This window comes from Heterodontus francisci, chromosome 20 (assembly GCF_036365525.1).
Source record: "Heterodontus francisci isolate sHetFra1 chromosome 20, sHetFra1.hap1, whole genome shotgun sequence".
NCBI classification, from domain to species: Eukaryota; Metazoa; Chordata; class Chondrichthyes; order Heterodontiformes; family Heterodontidae; genus Heterodontus; species Heterodontus francisci.
The window spans coordinates 85730925-85750575 of NC_090390.1; the positions used below are offsets into that span (position 1 = coordinate 85730925).

The 19651-nt window shown below is 46.0% G+C and overlaps 1 protein-coding gene across 3 annotated transcripts in view; it reads right to left on the reverse strand.

The window, feature by feature from the left end:
• Positions 1–18892, reverse strand: part of prom2 (prominin 2) — a 146541-nt gene extending 127649 nt beyond the window's left edge. Inside the window, exon 1 of one of the 3 annotated variants that reach the window (XM_068053172.1) lies at positions 18790–18892. The gene's annotated coding sequence lies outside the window, so the exon portion shown is untranslated. The other 2 variants (XM_068053173.1, XM_068053171.1) reach the window with 2 other exon arrangements.
• Positions 18893–19651: the final 759 nt, after the last annotated feature.

Consider the following 19651-nt stretch of genomic DNA (forward strand, 5'->3'; position numbering starts at 1 on the left):
AAGTCTTTGATCTGTCTAGTCCTTCAACAGAGTGGAGGTCACCTGACCTTCTGAACTCCAATTATTTTTAAAACATTATCATGTTACAAAGTCCAATGTTCATAACACCTAGCAAGTCGCTGTGTTGTATCAAATCAAAAAGAAGGCCCATCACCACCCTCTCAGGACCACTAGGAAAGGGCAATAAATGCTGGTCTTGCCAGCAATGCCTGCATCCTGAGAATGAGGCTTTATTTATGGCCTTGGTGACGCCTCTTCCCAAGGATCAAAGCTGGGGATTTGCAACCAATGGAAAAGCTACAGAAATATCCTTTAGCCTCTGACCTAGAGTGTTGATAATTCAGGGCATGCCCCACAGGGAATATTGCAGCAGCGGCCTTAAAGAGACAGGGGAGGTTAAATACAGCTCCGTATCAGCAACTTGTCAGCGCAACCACATTGCCGAAGACCTGCAGAAATGGCAGGGTTAGTAAAGAAATGGTGGGGGAAACGACAACTCTGATCAGAGAACAGGGTTGGGCAGGCCCAAGGCATCCTTGTGGGGCCAGGAATTGCCCTCCCGTTACTCAAAGGAACCTTTAAATATTAAGAATAAATTAGACATACCTGGGCCTCTTGTGCCCAGAATCCAGGCACTTCTTGGCTTTTTCTGGTAGGTTTGGAACCATGCCAGCCTTAAGCATGCCTGTGGTTAAGATTGCGTGCACATCTCGATTACAGCATCAAGAGACCGACTTTTCCGTTTGAATCCGGTTCTCTGTGGTGGGTGGCCTTCTACCTGATTTCAGGCTGGTTAAAATGTTGGCAATGGGAAATGTATTAGAAATGCAGGGCAAGTGAGGAACAATTTCTGCTGGTGGGAGGAGTCTTGGACAAGGAAACATAACCTTAAACTCAGAGCAAGGCCAGTTGGGAGAGATGTTAGGAAAACACTTCATGCAAAGGGTGGTAGAAGTATGGAACTCTCTCCCACAGAAAGCAGTAGCCCAATTAATCATTTTAAATCAAAATTTGTTGGATATTTGCTAGACAAAGGTGTTAAGGGATATGGAACCAAGGCAGATAGATGGAGTTAACGTACAGATCAACCATGATCTCATTGAATGGTGGAACAGGCGTGAAGGGCTGAATGGCCTCTTCCTGTTCCTGTAAGGCCCCAATCCCATCATCTCACCACATTCTCAATCCAAACCTTTGCTTCTGTCATCTCAGTACCCCTCCCCCTCCTGCCCACACCGCTCCCTCTGGAAGGGAGGAGCTTATATCATTATTTTTGAGCCAGCTCAATATATACACATATAAATAACAGTCGTAACATTAAAACACCTATTAGAATGAACTAATTCCCTATTTGAGAAGCTGGTGATTACCTGTTCTCTCTGCTTCCAGCTTAATTGCATTATCTGAACTTGGTTCCTCATTTCTTTCCTTGTACTCAATCCCAATCTTTGATACTTTCCTCTGATCTTTTTTCTTTAAGTCTCTACTCAACTGTCTCTGCTAGATCCAAATTCTTCATGTTTCTGCAGCTTTCCAATGTGTGGGATTGTTAATCCAGTTAAAATGAAAGGTCCTTGGTAAACAAAGATGACCTGAATGCAGAAAGCAATGTTAACAGCAACACACTGATTAATTTTTGCTCAAAGCAGTCCGCACTGTTTGATCCTTCGATAAATTATTAACCTTAGAGTGAAACATTAAAGGCTGTTCCGAACATTTCAGAGTCTGAAGACATAGTGTTCTCTTTCCAAATAGTTTCACTGTACTTTCCACAAAATGGCTTGTCCCCTCCACACAATCAGGAAAGGCATTTGTTATTTTTCATAATCTGGAAAACTTCAAAAAACCTCCTCCTTCCCAACGAGAAGCAGCTCAAATTCAAGTTACCTTTCCTCATAACTTCAGCTTTGAATACTCTGCGTCATTGGGATTGTTCAAATGCATATCCTCCCAAGGGTGATTATATCCTTCCTGTGATCAGGTGACCAGAGCCTCAAACAATACTGACCAACACCCTCACACAGTACGGAAACAAGCTCTTTCAAATTGTGTCCTACCACTTTAGAACAGAACACATCACTTTTAACTGAGCTGCTAGCTATCAACCTATTCATTATAACTGGCCCTGCACCCCCCAGCCACAAGAAAATGTGCTTCTGCTACTAAACTAGAAATCTCGGGAGCACAAGTTGAAATCCCACCATGGCAGTTTGAGAAATCAAATTCAGTTTCAAAAAGTTACACACAACAATCTCCCACAAACAGCAATGTGATGATGGCCAGACCATCTGTTTTAGTGGTGGTGATTGAGGGAGAAATAATGACCAGGACATTGGGAATAATTCCCCTGCTCTTCTTCAGAACAGTATTGCGAGATCTTTTACATCCACACAAACAGGGCAGATGGGGCTTCAGTTTCACATCTCATCCAAAAGACAGCACCTCTGACAGTGCAGCACTACCTCAATCCTGCACTGGAGCATCAGCCTTAATTTGTGTGCACAAGGGCTGGAGTAGAACTTGAACCCAGAATCTTATAATTTCAGAGCTGAGAAGGCTACCAGCTGAGCTACAGCTGACACGCACTTAAGCTAGCAGTGTACATTGTACTAAGTACATTGTAAGTAAATGCTAAGGGTGTGCTGCATTGTTGAAGGTGCTGCATTTCAGATGTTGTCTGTGCTGCTACCCTGTTCCTGAGCTGTCTGAATCCTGATGGACTCTGTGCAGGAAAGCAATCGAAGCATCCCCGATTAACCGCATGCTCCTTTTCCTCAGTGTACAGGGAGTGTGATGGGAACGGGTGATCAGGGAATATGGAATGTAGATGTACAGTGGAGGCCATTCAGCATCACGAGCTTGTTTGCCATTCACTTATTTCACAGCAGATATACCTCAAATTCATTTACCTGCCATTGCTTCATATCACTCGATAGCCTTATCCAACAAAAATCTATGGATCTCAGTCTTGAAAATTACAATTGACCCCCACCAAAATCTACAACCTTTGGAGGAGAAAGTTCCAGATTTTCACTACCCTTTGTGTGAAAGAGCTTCCTGATTTCACTTCGAAATGGCTTCATTCTAATTTTAAGATTACACCCCCTTGCTTTGGAGATACCAGAGAAAATAGTTCCTCTATATCTGCCCCATCGAATCCCTCAATCATTTTAATACACCTTGATCAGATTGCCCCTCAGCGCTCTAAAGTTAAGGGAATATAAATGCATGAAAAATTATTTTACTTTATTTATAAAGTGAGCAACAAGTCTGCGACAAACGTTAAAGCATGGGGAGGCGATGCCATAGTGGTATTGGCAGTGGACTAATAACCCAGAGACCCAGGGTATTTCTCTGGGGACATGGGTTCGAATCCCACCACAGCAAAAGGTTGAATTTGAATTCAATTAATAAATCTGGAATTAAAAAGCTAGTCTAATGATGGCCATAAAACCATTGTCGATTGTTGTAAAAACCCATCTGGTTCACTAATGTCCTTTAAGGAAGGAAATCTGTCCTTATCTGGTCTGGCCTACATGTGACTCCAGACCCACAGCAATGTGGTTGACTCTTACATGCCCTCTGAAATGGACGAGCAAGCCATTCAGTTGTATCTAACCACTACAAAGTCAATGAAACAGGATTGACCTAGGCACCGGAAACAACAACAACAAACCCAGTCCTGTTGACTCTGCAAAGTCCTCCTCACTAACATCTGGGGGCTTGTGCCAAAGTTGGGAGAGCTGTCCCACAGCCCAGTCAAGCAACAGCCTGGCATAGTGATTCTCACAGAATCATACCTTCCAGACACTGCCATCATCATCCCTGGGTATGTCCTGTCCCACCGGCAGGACAGACCAAGCAGAGGTGGCGGCACAGTGGTATACAGTCAGGAGGGAGGTGCCCTGGGAGTCCTCAACATCAACTCCAGACCCCATGAAGTCTCATGGCATCAAGTCAAACATGGGCAAGGAAACCTCCTACTAATTACCACCTACCTCAGCTGATGAGTCAGTACTCCTCCATGTTGAATACCACTTGGAGGAAGCACTGAGGGTGACGAGGGCACAGAATGTACTCTGGGTGGGGACTTCAATGTCCATCATCAAGAGTGGCTCGGTAGCACCACTACTGACTGTGCAGGCCAAGTCCTAAAGAACATAGCTGCTAGACTGGATCTGCAGCAGGTGGTGAGGGAACCAACAGGAGGGAAAAACCTACTTGACCTCGTTCTCACCAATCTGCCTGCCATAGATGCATCTGTCCATGACTGTATTGGAAGGAGTGACCACCGTACAGTCCTTGTGGAGACGCAGTCCCGCCTTCACATTGAGGATACCGTCTGTCGTGTTGTGTGGCACGACCACTGTGTTAAATGGGATAGATTTCAAACAGATCTAGCAATGCAAAACTGGGCATCCATGAGGCGCTGTGGGCCATTAGCAGCAGCAGAATTGTACTGAACCACAATCTGTAACCTCATGGCCCGGTATATCCCCCACTCTACCATTACCATCAAGCCAGGAGACCAACCCTGGTTCAATGCAGAGTGTAGGAGGGCATGGCAGGAGCAGCACCAGACATATCTCAAAATGAGGTGTCAACCTGGTGAAGCTACAGCACAGGACTATCTGTGGGCCAAACTGCGTAAGCAGCATGCGATAGACAGAGCTAAGCGATCCCATAACCAACGGATCAAATCTAAGCTCTGCAGTCGTGCCACATCCAGCCGTGAATGGTGGTGGACAATTAAATAACTAACTGGAGGAGGTGGATCCACAAATATCCCCATCCTCAATGATGGGGGAGCCCAGCACATCAATACGAAAGATAAGGCTGAAGCATTTGCAACAATCTTCAGCCTGAAGGGCCGAGTTGGTGATCCATCTCGGCTTCCTCCTGAAGTCCCCAGCATCACAGGTGCCAGTCTTCAGCCAATTCGATTCACTCCGCGTGATATCAAGAAACGACGGAAGGCACTGGATACTGTAAAGGCTATGGACTCTGCCAATACTCCAGCAATAGTACTGAAGACTTGTGCTCCAGAACTTTCCACGCCCCTAGCCAAGCTGTTGCAGTACAGTTACAACACTGGCATCTACCCTGCAATGTGGAAAATTGCCCAAGTAGCAGGACAAATCCAACCCGGCCAATTACCACCCCATCAGCCTACTTTCAATCTGCAGGAAAGTGATGGAAGGTGTCATCAACAGTGCCATCAAACGGCACTTTCTTAGCAATAACCTGCTCAGTGACACTCAGTTTGGGTTCTGTCAGGGCCACTCAGCTCCTGACCTCATTACAGCCTTGGTTCAAACATGGACAAAAGAGCAGAACTCGTGAGGTGAGGTGAGAGTGAGTGCCCTTGACATCAAGACAGCATTTGACTGAGTATGGCATCAAGGAGCCCTGGGCAAAACTGGAGTCAATGAGAATCAGGGGGAAACTCTCTGCTGGTTGGAGTCATACCGAGCACAAAGGAAGATGGTTGTGGTTGTTGGAGGTCAATCATCTGAGTTCCAGGACATCACTGCAGGAGTTCCTCAGGGTAGTGGCCTAGGCCCAATCATCTTCAGCTGCTTCATCAATGACCTTCCTTCATTCATAAGGTCAGAAGTGGGGATGTTCGCTGATGATTGCACAATGTTCAGCACCATTCGCGATTCCTCAGATACTGAAGCAGTCCGTGCAAAAATGCAGCAAGACCTGGACAACATCCAGGCTTGGGCTGATAAGTGGCAAGTAACATTCGCGCCACACAAGCGTCAGGCAATGACCATCTCCTCTTGACATTCAATGGCATTATCATTGCTGAATCCCCCACTATCAGCATCCTAGGGGCTACCATTGACCAGAAACTGAACTGGAGTAGCCATATAAATATCGTGGTTACAAGAGCAGGTCAGAGGCTATGGAATCCTGCGGCAAGTAACTCACCTCCTGACTCCCCAAAGCCTGTCCACCATCTACAAGGCACAAGTCAGGAGTGTGATGGAATACTCTCCACTTACCTGGATGGGTGCAGCTCCAACAATACTCAAGAAGCTCAACACCATGCAGGACAAAGCAGCCTACTTGATTAGCACCCCATCTACAAACATTCACTCCCTCCACCACCGACGCACAGTGGCAGCAGTGTGTACCATCTACAAGATGCACTGCAGCAACGCACCAAGGCTCCTTAGACAGCACCTTCCAAACCCACAACCTCTACCAACTAGAAGGACAAGGGCAGCAAATGCATGGGAACACCACCAGCTGCAAGTTCCCCTCCAAGTCACACACCATCCTGACTTGGAACTATATCGCCATTCCTTCACTGTCGCTGGGTCAAAATCCTGGAACTCCCTTCCTAACAGCACTGCAGTGCACCTACCTCCCATGGACTGCAGCAGTTCAAGAAGGCAGCTCACCACCACCTTCTCAAGGGCAATTAGGAATGGGCAATAAATGCTGGCCTAGCCAGCGATGCCCACATTCCATGAATGAATTTTTTAAAATGTGAGTATGGGCTGAATTTTCACTTCAGGGGCAGAACTGTTTCGAGGTCCTGAACCCGCCCCTGGGGAGAACCAGTCACTTTTAACTGAGTTGCCTCCTTAATTGCCATCGAGACAGGTTCCCTATCCAATTAAGGGTGAAAGGCTGGCTCTTGAAGCAGGAAGTCCAATCAGAGGCCTTCCAGCTTGAGAGGAGCAGCAGCCTGCAATGGATGGTAAGTAACTGAGAGGTGCTTCAACATATAGGTGTTTCTCTCACTAACTTTTTTAAAACTTCAAATAAAAGCCAGAGAAAAACAGCCAGGCCACCAATGTGGGTGTGGATGGGAGTTGGGGGGAGTTCCTCTATAGGGTGATCTTCAGCTGCGCCCCTATTCAGGTAGGCAGGAAGGGCCTGTAGGCCTGCCTGGAGTGCTGGCACCCTGGCCTACACTGGGTGCACACTCCCTGGCAGATGAACTACCCCTGTCACATCACGAAACTGGAGGCTGACTGGAAAATCCCAGTCGGCCTCATTTACCTGCCGTTAACAAGGCTCTAAATGAGCCTACTTAGCTGTCCGCGTCGTGTGCGGGCAGCTCTGCTGGGCCTCAATCCCTAAAATGGCTGGCACAGGAAACTGGCACAACAGTCGACACCAGTATTTTCGGGCCCCATCCACCTTTGTTCCCGATCACAGCGGGGCCCAAAAATTCTGCCCTATGTGTCTGTGGCCACACTTTGGTATAAAAGTGATCAAGTAACCCAATTGGAGACATGAGTCATGCCTTCTCCAGAGGGAAGTCACTCAACTGTTGATGGGGTGGCACAGTGGCGCAGTGGTTAGCACCGCAGCCTCACAGCTCCAGCGACCCGGGTTCAATTCTGGGTACTGCCTGTGTGGAGTTTGCAAGTTCTTCCTGTGTCTGCGTGGGTTTTCGCTGGGTGCTCTGGTTTCCTCCCACATGCCAAAGACTTGCAGGTTGATAGGTAAATTGGCCATTATAAATTGCCCCTAGTGTAAGTAGGTGGTAGGGGAATACAGGGACAGGTGGGGATGTGGTAGGAATATGGGATTAGTGTAGGATTAGTTTAAATGGGTGGTTGATGGTCGGCACAGACTTGGTGGGCCGAAGGGCCTATTTCTGTGCTGTATCTCTAAATAATAAAAATAAATAATAACCCCAACTGTGACTCTGGCTGAAACTCAGGTTCTGAATCTGAACCGGGTTTAATTTCCAGCTTGGGGCAGCAAAGTCAAGAAGAGGAAGAGGAGGGTAAAGTCCGCTACATTCTGAAGGGGGAGGGTGAACAGCCAGAGGTTGTGGTACACATCGCTGCCAACGACATAGACAGGAAGAGTGACGAGGTCCTGCAGGGGGAGTTTAGGGAGTTAGGTAGAAAGTTAAAAGACAGGACCTCCAGGGTTGTAATCTCGGGATTACTCCCTGTGCCACGTGCCAGTGAGGCTAGAAATAGGAAGATAGTGCAGCTAAACACGTGGCTGAACAGCTGCTGGAGGAGGGAGGGTTTCAGATATCTGGACCATTGGAATCTCTTCAGGGACAGATGGGACCTGTACAAGAAGGATGGGTTGCATGTAAACTGGAGGGGCACAAATATCCTGGCTGCGAGGTTTGCTGGCGTCACTCAGGAGGGTTTAAACTAGTGTGGCAGGGGGGTGGGAATCAGAGCAGTAGGACAGCAAGTGAATTAAATGAGGGGGAACTAGTAAATAAGGCCAGTAAGACTAAGAGGAAGAGTAGGCAGGGAGATGTTGCTGAGCACAGCGGGACTGGTGGTCTGAAGTGCATTTGTTTCAATGCGAGAAGTATAACAGGTAAGGCAGATGGACTTAGAGCTTGGATTAGTACTTGGAACCATGATGTTGTTGCTATTACAGAGACTTGGTTGAGGGAAGGACAGGATTGGCAGCTAAATGTTCCAGGATTTAGAAGCTTCAGGCGGGATAGAGGGGGATGTAAAAGGGATGGAGGAGTTGCATTACTGGTTAAGGAGAATATCACAGCTGTACTACGGGAGGACACCTTGGAGGGGTCATGCAGCGAGGCAATATGAGTAGAGCTCAGGAATAGGAAGGGTGCAGTCACGATGTTGGGGGTTTACTACAGGCCTCCCAACAGCCAGCGGGAGGTAGAGGAGCAGATATGTAGACAGATTTTGGAAAGATGTAAAGGTAACAGGGTTGTAGTGGTGGGTGATTTTAACTTCCCCGATATTGACTGGGACTCACTTAGTGCTAGGGGCGTCGATGGGGCAGAATTTGTAAGGAGCATCCAGGAGGGCTTCTTGAAACAATATGTAGATAGTCCAACTCGGGAAGGGGCTGTACTGGACCTGGTATTGGGGAATGAGCCCGGCCAGGTGGTCGAAGTTTCAGTAGGGGAGCATTTCGGGAACAGTGACCATAATTCCATACGTTTTAAGGTACTTGTGGATAAGGATAAGAGTAGTCCTCAGGTGAAGGTGCTAAATTGGGGGAAGGCTAATTATAACAATATTAGGCAGGAACTGAAGAATTTAGATTGGGGGCGGCTATTTGAGGGTAAATCAACATCTGACATGTGGGAGTCTTTCAAACGTCAGTTGATTAGAATCCAGGACCAGCATGTTCCTGTGAGGAAGAAGGATAAGTTTGGCAAGTTTCGGGAACCTTGGATAACGCGGGATATTGTGAGCCTCGTTAAAAAGAAAAAGGAAGCATTCATAAGGGCTGGAAGGCTAGGAACAGACGAATCCCTTGAGGAATATAAAGACAGTAGGAAGAAACTTAAGCAAGGAGTCAGGAGGGATAAAAGGGGTCATGAAAAGTCATTGGCAAACAGGATTAAGGAAAATCCCAAGGCTTTTTATACGTATATAAAGAGCAGGAGGGTAACCAGGGAAAGGGTTGGCCCACTCAAGGACAGAGAAGGGAATCTATGTGTGGAGCCAGAGGAAATGGGCGAGGTACTAAATGAGTTCTTTGCATCAGTATTCACCAAGGAGAAGTACTTGGTGGATGATGAGCCTAGGGAAGGGAGTGTAGATAGTCTCAGTCATCTCATTATCAAAAAGGAGGAGGTGTTGGGTGTCTTGCAAAGCATTAAGGTAGATAAGTCCCCAGGGCCTGATGGGATCTACCCCAGAATACTGAGAGAGGCAAGGGAAGAAATTGCTGGGGCCTTGACAGAAATCTTTGCATCCTCATTGGCTACAGATGAGGTCCCAGAGGACTGGAGAATAGCCAATGTTGTTCCTTTGTTTAAGAAGGGTAGCAAGGATAATCCAGCAAATTATAGGCCGGTGAGCCTTACGTCAGTGGTAGGGAAATTATTGGAGAGGATTCTTCGGGACAGGATTTACTCCCATTTGGAAACAAATGGACTTATTAGCAAGAGGCAGCATGGTTTTGTGAAGGGGAGGTCGTGTCTCACTAATTTGATTGAGTTTTTTGAGGAAGTGACGAAGATGATTGATGAAGGAAGGGCAGTGGATGTTATCTATATGGACTTCAGTAAAGCCTTTGACAAGGTCCCTCATGGCAGACTGGTACAAAAGCTGAAGTCACACGGGATCAGATGTGAGCTGGCAAGACGGATACAGAACTGGCTCAGTCATAGAAGACAGAGGGTAGCAGTGGAAGGGTGCTTTTCTGAATGGAGGGATGTGACTAGTGGTGTTCCGTAGGGATCAGTGCTGGGACCTTTGCTGTTTGTAGTATATATAAATGATTTGGAGGAAGATGTAGCTGGTCTGATTAGTAAGTTTGCGGACGACACAAAGGTTGGTGGAGTTGCGGACAGTGATGAGGATTGTCAGAAGATACAGCAGGATATAGATCGGTTGGAGACTTGGGCGGAGAAATGGCAGATGGAGTTTAATCCGGACAAATGTGAGGTAATACATTTTGGAAGGTCTAATGCAGGTGGGAGGTATACAGTAAATGGCAGAACCCTTTGGAGTATTGACAGGCAGAGAGATCTGGGCATACAGGTCCACAGGTCACTGAAAGTGGCAACGCAGGTGGATAAGGTAGTCAAGAAGGCATACGGCATGCTTGCCTTCATCGGTCGGGGCATAGAGTATAAAAATTGGCAAGTTATGCTGCAGCTGTACAGAACTTTAGTTAGGCCACACTTAGAATATTGTGTGCAATTCTGGTCGCCACACTACCAGAAGGACGTGGAGGCTTTGGAGAGGGTACAGAAGAGGTTTACCAGGATGTTGCCTGGTCTGGAGGGCATTAGCTATGAGGAGAGGTTGGATAAACTCGGATTGTTTTCACTGGAACGACGGAGGTGGAGGGGCGACATGATGGAGGTTTCCAAAGTTATGAGCGGCATGGACAGAGTGGATAGTCAGAAGCTTTTTCCCAGGGTGGAAGAGTCAGTTACTAGGGGACATAGGTTTAAGGTGAGAGGGGCAAAGTTTAGATAGGATGTGTGAGGCAAGTTCTTTACACAGAGGGTGGTGAGTGCCTGGAACTTGTTGCCGGGGGAGGTGGTGGAAACTGGTACCATAGAGACGTTTAAGAGGCAACTTGACAAATACATGAATAGGATGGGAATAGAGGGATATGGACTTCGGAAGTGCAGAAGGTTTTAGTTTAGGCAGGCATCAAGATCGGCGCAGGCTTGGAGGGCCGAATGGCCTGTTCCTGTGCTGTACTGTTCTTTGTTCTTTTGTTCTTTGTACATGGACTTGGATGCACCCAGCATGATACAACAACAACTTGCATTTATATATTGCCTTCAATGTAGTAAAACATCCCAAGGTAGCTTACATGAGCAATTATCAAACAAAAATTGAGATTGAGCTGCATAAGGAGATATGAGGACAAAATGTTGCCTAAAGAGGAAGGGTTTAAGGAGAATCATAAAGGAAAAGAGAGAGGTCGAAAGGCAGAGAGGTTTAGGGAATTAATTCCAGAGCTGAGGACCCAGGCAGCTGAAGACACAGCTACCAATGGTGGAGCAAATAAAATTGGTGATGTGCAAGAGGCCAGATTCATGTGGAGCAGCAAGATCTCAGGTTCAGTTACTACTCCAGGATAAGTAGAGGTGTTATAATCAGTTTCGGTTTCCTGATCTAGGGCAGGGAAAGAGAAATTACTCAAATAAACAGAATTTCAAAAGGAACAGAACAACAGGGAAGGGAAGAGAGGTTTATAAAAACAAAACACACAGGGGAAAACCGAAATAGAATGAGCTGTAAAATGCCTCGGCGGAGAACAGGAGATGGTTAAATAGAAACATAGAGTCGTACAGCATAAGAGACCACTCAGCCCAATGAGTCTATGCCAGCTCTTTCGAAGAACTATCCAGTTGGTCTCACTCCCCCGCTCTTTCCCCATATCCCTGAAATTTTTATCTCCATCAAGTATTTATCTAATTCCCTTTTGAAGATTCCTATTGAATTTGTATCCACTGTCATGTGTTCTTTGCGTTACCTTAAGCAACACAATGATGTACATGGATTCCAGTTCCTTGAAGATCTCTAGAAGGTTTATTAACAGCTAAACTAGTATATACAATACAGAGCAAACTATATACAGAACCTTTGTCTCAGGTATTACAGTTGCAGAGTGACTATGGCTTCTAGTCACATGACTACATCCTGGTACCTAGCTCATTAGCATACTGAGTTCCGAAAGGGACATCACTCTTGAAGCGATCATACAACATCGATTGCCCTATCAGGCAGTGCATTCCAAATCCTAACCGGTCAGTGCATAAGAAGTATTTCCTCTTGTCCCCTCTAGTTCTTCTGCCTTAAATCTGTGCCCTCCTGTTCTTGATCCTTTAGCCATTGGAAACAGTTTCTCTTTATTTACTCTATCTGAACCCTTCATGATTTAAACACCTCTATCATATCTCTTGTTAACCTTCTCTGCTCTGAGAATAAACCCAGCTTCTCCAGTCTATCCAAGTCACTGTATTTCCCTCATCCCTGCAACCACTATAGTAGATTGCATCTGTACCTTCTTCAAAGCCTTCACCCAGAATTGGACACAATACTCCAACTGGGCCCGAACTCGTGTTTTGCATATGTTTAGCATAACTTCCTGGCTTTGACAGTGAAGGAATGGCGATATAGTTCCAAGTCAGGATGGTGTGTGGCTTGGAGGGGAACTTGCAGGTGGTGGTGTTCCCATGTATCTGCTGCCCTTGTCCTTCTAAATGGTAGAGGTCGCGGGTTTGGAAGGTGCTGTCTAAGGAGCCTTGGTGTGTTGCTGCAGTGCATCCTGTAGAAGGTACACACTGCTGCCACTGTGTATTGGTGGTGGAGGGAGTGAATGTTGAAGATGGTGGATGGGGTGCCAATCAAGTGGGCAGCTTTGTCCTGGATATTGTCAAGCTGAAGTGTTGTTGGAGCTGCACTCATCCAGGCAAGTGGAGAGTATTCCATCACACTCCTGACTTGTGCCTTGTAGATGGTGGACAGGCACTGGGGTGTAAGGTGAGTACCTCGCTGCAGAATTCCCAGCCTCTGAGCTGCTCTTGTAACCACAGTATTTATATGGCTACTCCAGTTCAGTTTCTGGTCAATCGTGACCCCCAGGATGTTGATAGCAGGGGATTCAGCAATGCCATTGAACATCAAGGGAGATGGTTAGATTCTCTCTTGTTTGAGATGGTCCTGGGACTAAGATGATTGAACTCCAATAACCACAACCATCTTTCTTTGTGCTAAGTATGACTCCAACCAGCGGAGAGTTTTTCCTTGATTCCCACGTTTCCTATATGAACATATGAATTAGGAGCAGGATTAGGCCACTCGGCCCTTTGAGCCTGCTCCGCCATTCAATAAGTTCATGGCTGAACTGATTGGGTGGCACAGTGGTGCAGTGGTTAGCACCGCAGCCTCACAGCTCCAGGGACCCAGGTTCGATTCTGGGTACTGCCTGTGCGGAGTTTGCAAGTTCTCCCTGTGACTGCGTGGGTTTTCGCCGGGTGCTCCGGTTTCCTCCCACTGCCAAAGACTTGCAGGTGATAGGTAAATTGGCTGTTGTAAATTGCCCCTAGTGTAGGTATGTGGTAGGGAATATGGGATTGCTGTAGGGTTAGTATAAATGGGTGGTTGTTTGTGGTCGGCACAGACTCGGTGGGCCAAAGGGCCTGTTTCAGTGCTGTATCTCTAAATAAAAAAATAAAATAAAATTTCCACCTACCCCCGATAACCTTCCACCCCCCTTGCTTATCAAGAATCAATCTATCTCTGCCTTAAAAATATTCAAAGACTCTGCTTCCACCACCTTTTGAGGAAAGACTCACAACCCTCAGAGAAAAAATTTCTATCACCTGGAAATTTAGAAATTGTGCTCCGTTCCTGCAAATCATTAATATATATCGAAAACAGCAGTGGTCCTAATACAAACCTTGGTGGGGGGGGGTGGGGGGTGGCTTCCATGTAATCCTCACACCTGTCAGAAAAACAGCCTTTCACCACAACTCTCTGTTTTTATCCCTTAGCCAATGTTGTAGTCATGCTGCTGCTGCTTCTTTTATCCTGTGAGCATCAATTTTTCTAACAAGTCCAATGCGTGGTACTTTATCAAACACCACACACAACATCGACTGTACTGCCCTCATCTACCCTCTCTGTTACTTCATCAAAAATCTCTCAATAAGTTAGTCAAACACAATTTTCCTTCAACAAATCCATGCTAGATCTCCTTTGCTAGTCCATGGTTGTCCACGTGGCTGTTAATTTTCTCCCCGATTATTGGGCTGAATCTGAACTCCCAAAAATGGGTGGGTTGGAGGTGAGAGGTTAAAATGCAAAAGATCTGGAACAGGAATTAAACTCACCTCAAACCCACTCTCTACCGGTTTTGATGGAGAGGCGGGTGACCAACCCTGTGACGGAAAGTGGGTTGGTCATTTAAATATTATAATGAGGGTGCATGGTTTCATATTAATAGTCATTCTATTTTTAACCATGAGTGGCTAGATTTACCAGGCTTTGGAAACCCGACAGGTGGTGAGTGGGGCTGAGTCCATGAAGTAAATGCCTTTACAGCTTTACTTGTGGACCAGGAGGAGCTGGAGTGTTTCCTCCAGGCCTAATAAGCCAGAGGTCGGCAACGTGTCCGGACACAGACACCAGTGTCCATGGTAAAGATTTTGAGACTTGTGACTGCTAATTTCAAGCATGAGAAATTTCCCATTGACTTCTACTTTCAAGCAGTCCATTTTTTTAAAAATTGCAGCTGTCAGTTTGAGTTTCACAGTTGACAGCTGCTCAGAGTGGGAAAGGTGGCTTCCAATTTGGACAAGTTTGTGGTTTTCCAGCTAGTTCTGATTTTTTTTCAAGGCCTGCCAGAAAACCACAATCTTGTCCGAATTGGAAGCTGCTGTTCCCGCTCTGAGGACCTGTCAACTGTGAAACTCAACTGACAGCTGCAAGTTTTTTAAAAAATGGACCAATCACAAAGCTGAGAGCTCCCACTCTCTGCAACTGTCAGAGAGAGAGGGACAGAGAGAGACAGAGGAGGGGAGGGAGAGAGAGAGGGGGGAAAGAGAGAGAGAGAGGGGGAGAGAGAGAGAGAGGGTGGGAGAGAAAGATAGAAGGGGCAGAGGGAGGGAGAGAGGGCAGAGTGAGAGAGGGAGGGAGAGAAAGGGGACAGAGAGTGGTGGCAGAGAGAAAGGGGAGCAGAGAGATAGAAGGGGCAGAGAGAGCAGAGAAGAGAGCAAAGACAAAAGGAGCAGAGAGAGAGGGGAAAGGCAGAGAAAGAGCAGAGAGAGAGGGGCAGAGAGAGAGAAAAAGGACAAAGAGGGAGAGGAGAGAGAGGGGGCAGAGAGTAAGGGGGGCAGAGAGAAAGGGGGGCAGAGAGAGAGAGAGCGCGGACAGAGAGAGAGGGGGCAGAGAGATAGAAGGAGGGAGGTAGCGAGGGGAGAGAGGGGAGATAGAGAATGGGGATAGAGAGAGAGGAGACAGAGAGAAGGGGCAGAGAGCGAGAAGGGGCGGAGAGAGTGGGGGCAGAGAGAGAGAGAGAGGGCAGAGAGAGAGGGGGGAGACAGAGAGGGAGGAGGGGGAGGAGGGAGAGCAAGAGAGAAGCAGAGAGAGAGGGAGGGCGAGAAAGAGAGGGAGGGGGAGAGAGAGGGGAGAGAGAGAGGGGCGAGAGAGAGGGGATGGATGATAGAAAGAGAGGAGAGGGAGAGAGGGGGTCAGAGAGAGAGAGGAGGCAGAGAGAGAGAGAAAGGGGGAAGAGAGCAAGGGGGAATGACACAGAGAGGGGGTACGACACAGAGAGCAGGTGATGACACCAGAGGGGGACACAGAGAGGGAGGTGGAGAGAGCAACAGAGAGAGAGACAGACAGACAGACACAGAGACAGAAGTGGGAGACAGAGTGATCAAGATCACTCCTGACACTGGACATCTATCCGAAGTACTCTGCATTGATACAGCAAGTGTGCAGGCAAACATTGACAAGCATTGACAAGTGTGCAAGCAAAAAAATGCCAGGTGTCTCACTAAATCGGTGTCCAACATAGTGACCAGAAAGTAAGTCAATAAATTAGTCTATCATTTAAAGCTTCTTCGCAAAGATGCACCTTTGGTGTTGTTTTGATGAATTATAGGATCAATTTTTAATGTCTTTATTTTTCTGAAATTGTCACACCAGCCCCCTATACAAGACAGAAATTGTAATGTGGCCCCCATGCGAAAATGTTGGGCACCCCTGCTTCAAGCCTTTAACCTTGTGTTTTAAAATAACCTAGCAGCAAAAGTAATTGCAAAAGTAATTCGCATTGGCATTGGATACTATTTTACTTTCTAGCTAGCTAATACAATTGTGCAGGTCTCCATTGATGTTTGTATGCTTAGCTACTTTATTTATAGGGAGAAATGTGTTTTAAATCGGACTGTGTTTTGATAGCATTAGATTGCCAAACACTTTGTATACAGATTAATTGCCCCCATGTCCGTGGCTGAGTCAATAATTTTGTCAAATGTCCGTGGTGCAACATGTTGGTGCCTATCCCTGTAACAAGCTAACCCAGTAAAGTCCCACCGCCATGATCTGCCTGTTTCTCCCCCACCACCGACCACCATTGGATTTCCCAGACCATCAACTCAGGCATACTAACTCTCGCAAATCTATCGCAAGAGACGTGATTTCTAAATAAAATTAAGCCTCACTCGCGATCTTGCGAGAGGACTCTGAAATCCCAGGATTTTTCACAGGTATGCCAAAACCGGAGTAATTACTTGCAAGGTGCATCAGTCCTTCTGCACGTGCATACACATTATGGGACTGTGGATGTGGACTCTATCGGTCGCATTGGCCACACCTCAGTTCACAGTCAACAACAGTTTAGAGATTAAAGGTTTCAAAATCTATTCTCTCAGACCAATAGGATTATAGAGTTATAGGTCCATACATGTCTTTATTTGCCAAAGAAAATCATGCACTTTAATGCAAGTGAGAAAGGTTTCCTTTCTAGCAGTTGTTTTTTTTTTCTTTTTAATCTTCCTTGTCATTTTGACAAGAAACCATTTGACTTCTGACAACACGTCAGAAAGGACCAGTAACTCTGTAAATTACAAACTTACACCCTCTGTGCTGCTGTGCACCAGTACAACATAGGGGTTGCCAATCCTCCAGGTTGTCCTGGAGTCTCCACGAATTAGCATTAATTGCCAGAACACTGCTGCAAGCATACCATGGATTAAAAGCATTAAAAAAGATGAAGTGTTTTTTACATTTTCTTCAAACAATTTTGTTTATTAATTATAAAAGTATTAGATATATGAAAAAACAGCTGGTTCACTGGTTGGAGGTGGGAGGTCCCGTGATGAAAGCTTCAGGAATACATCCAGTTAGAGTTGGCGACCCTTGTACACCATCCAGTCAAGCATAACATTTCTTGGCAAAGTCTGAATACAATTCCCCAGATCTAATGACATGTGAAGGATTGGGAACAGTGCAGGTCTCCCTCTACCCATTGCATATTGTGACACCTGACCAGAATCTTCATGTCAGAGAGTGTGACTGGTCCACAGAAATTTCATCAAGGAATTCTCTTCATGATGAGGTGAGCTCATTCAGACTCTGGAAAGTTGTTAAGCAAGGACTTGCATTCCATTTGAAAGGATTCCTTGAATTTCTGCTCATAAGGGTCCAATGTTTCAACAAAACAGTATTACACAGTACTTACAGTACAGAAACAGGCCATTCGGCCCAAGTCCATGCTGGTGTTTGTGCTCCACACAAACCTCCTCCCATCTCTCTTCATCTCATTCCATCATCATATCCTTCCATTCCTTTCTTCCTCATGTGTTTATCCAGCTTCCCCTTAAATACATCTATGCTATTTGACTCAACTACTCTCTCTGATAGCGAGTTTCACATTCTAACTGCTTCCTAGACAAATAACTTTCTCCTGAATTCCCTATTGGATTTATTATTGACTATCTTATATTTATACATTTATAACCCCAGTATTTACAGCACATTCTGGAGTTTGTGACAAGCTCTTTCAAAATCTTAAAACCTCAATCAGGTCACACAACAGTTTTCTCTTTTCTGGAGAAAAAAATCCCCAGCCTATTCAGTCTTTACTGATGGGTATAACCTCTCAATTCTGCTATAATTCTATTAAATTAATTTTGCACCTTCTCCAGTGCCTCTATATCCTATTTATAATCTGGAGACCAGAACTGTTCCCAGTACTTCAAGTGTGGTCTAACTAGAGTTCTATGCAAGTTTAACATAACTGCTCTTTTAAATTCTATACCTCTAGAAATTGACACCATTGCTTTTTTTTTGGATTTTCATGGCTTTATTAACCTGGTTAATGCAAGAAGTGACTAAAGAAGTGGGGTGTGTCTGTCTTATTTTAAACTATTAAGAGAGTCTTCGCCCCCCCCCCCTCCCACCAGCGCACCCCCCCCCCACACCCCCACTCCCCCCACTCCCACTCCCACTGACCCCGCCTACCCCTCTGTGGGTTAATACAGTTGTAATATGACCATAAGCCAAAGCAGGAAGGTCCAGGTTTGGTTCTTGGTCTTTGCTGAATGAAGTGATTTCACCAGAGAGAGCCAGGGTTGGGATGCTTCAATTACACTTGGTTACCTGGGTGATGCAGTGAGGGTTATGGACACACTCAGCAAATTTTGGTGCTTTTGGAAGAAAATTGCAGAAAGAGAAAGGAAAAAGAAATGACTGAATATAAAAGAGCAGCTGACAGACCTGCACTGAATTCCACCCTGTACATACTCCTATATCAATTCAACAAACATCATTTACAACAAGTGAGAAAAATAAACTTTGAATGTCCTGTAAACTATCTTACCTGTGTTTGTTGCAACAGAGGAATGGACTGTGAATTGGAGAGAGCTGGTACTATGCTTGCACACTCAGAAGCCTTGTATTTTTCGAAGGAAGTAGTTGGTCACACTTTAACTGAAGCTTATAGCTCCTGATAAAGAAAGCAATGACGTTTGAGAATTTATTTCCTTCACTGAAATTTGCATAGAGCTTCCTCCCTTGGCTGCTATCCTCCTTTCGCTGCTGATGTGTAATTAAACTTTCTCTTCTTTCAAAACCTCACAGCAGCTCAGTGCCAGCACTGGGCACATGCAGAGGTATCAGCTGGAAATCGTCCAAAGCCTAAGCCTCTTCTCAACATAGTTCCTAATGTATATTGGAGTGGGTGGGCGGGGGGGCTAGATTTTCTTTCGCAATTCCCCAGCCATCTCTTCCCAAAAACAGTTAGAATAGCAGCAGGAAAACTGAGAAAGGCTTACTAATGCATCCCAACCCTGAATTTTCCTCTCCCTGCCCCATCCTCATCTGTTGGTGGGGAGATGGGCCCTGGCCAGCCAACAGATTTCCCGTCACAACCACTAAAACATTTTTAGACCTGGGACTCGGTGAAAGCCTCAAAAACAAATGTCCTTTTCCCTTCTCTGCACCACCTGAATTCTCCACCCTTTCAACCCTGGGGTCTGACTATCTATGGGGAGCGCACTCCACATACCTCATGGAGTTATAGGTGGTCAAAGTTGTGAGCAGACGTCCTGCCCAAGTGTTGCCAGCAGCAAGTCAACACATTCAGGAATGGAAAATTGGCAGAAAAGGGATGGAAAAAGGTATGAAATTAATACGTACCCACTCTGCCACTGGAAATACAGGGGGTGCAGGAACTCTGGCCA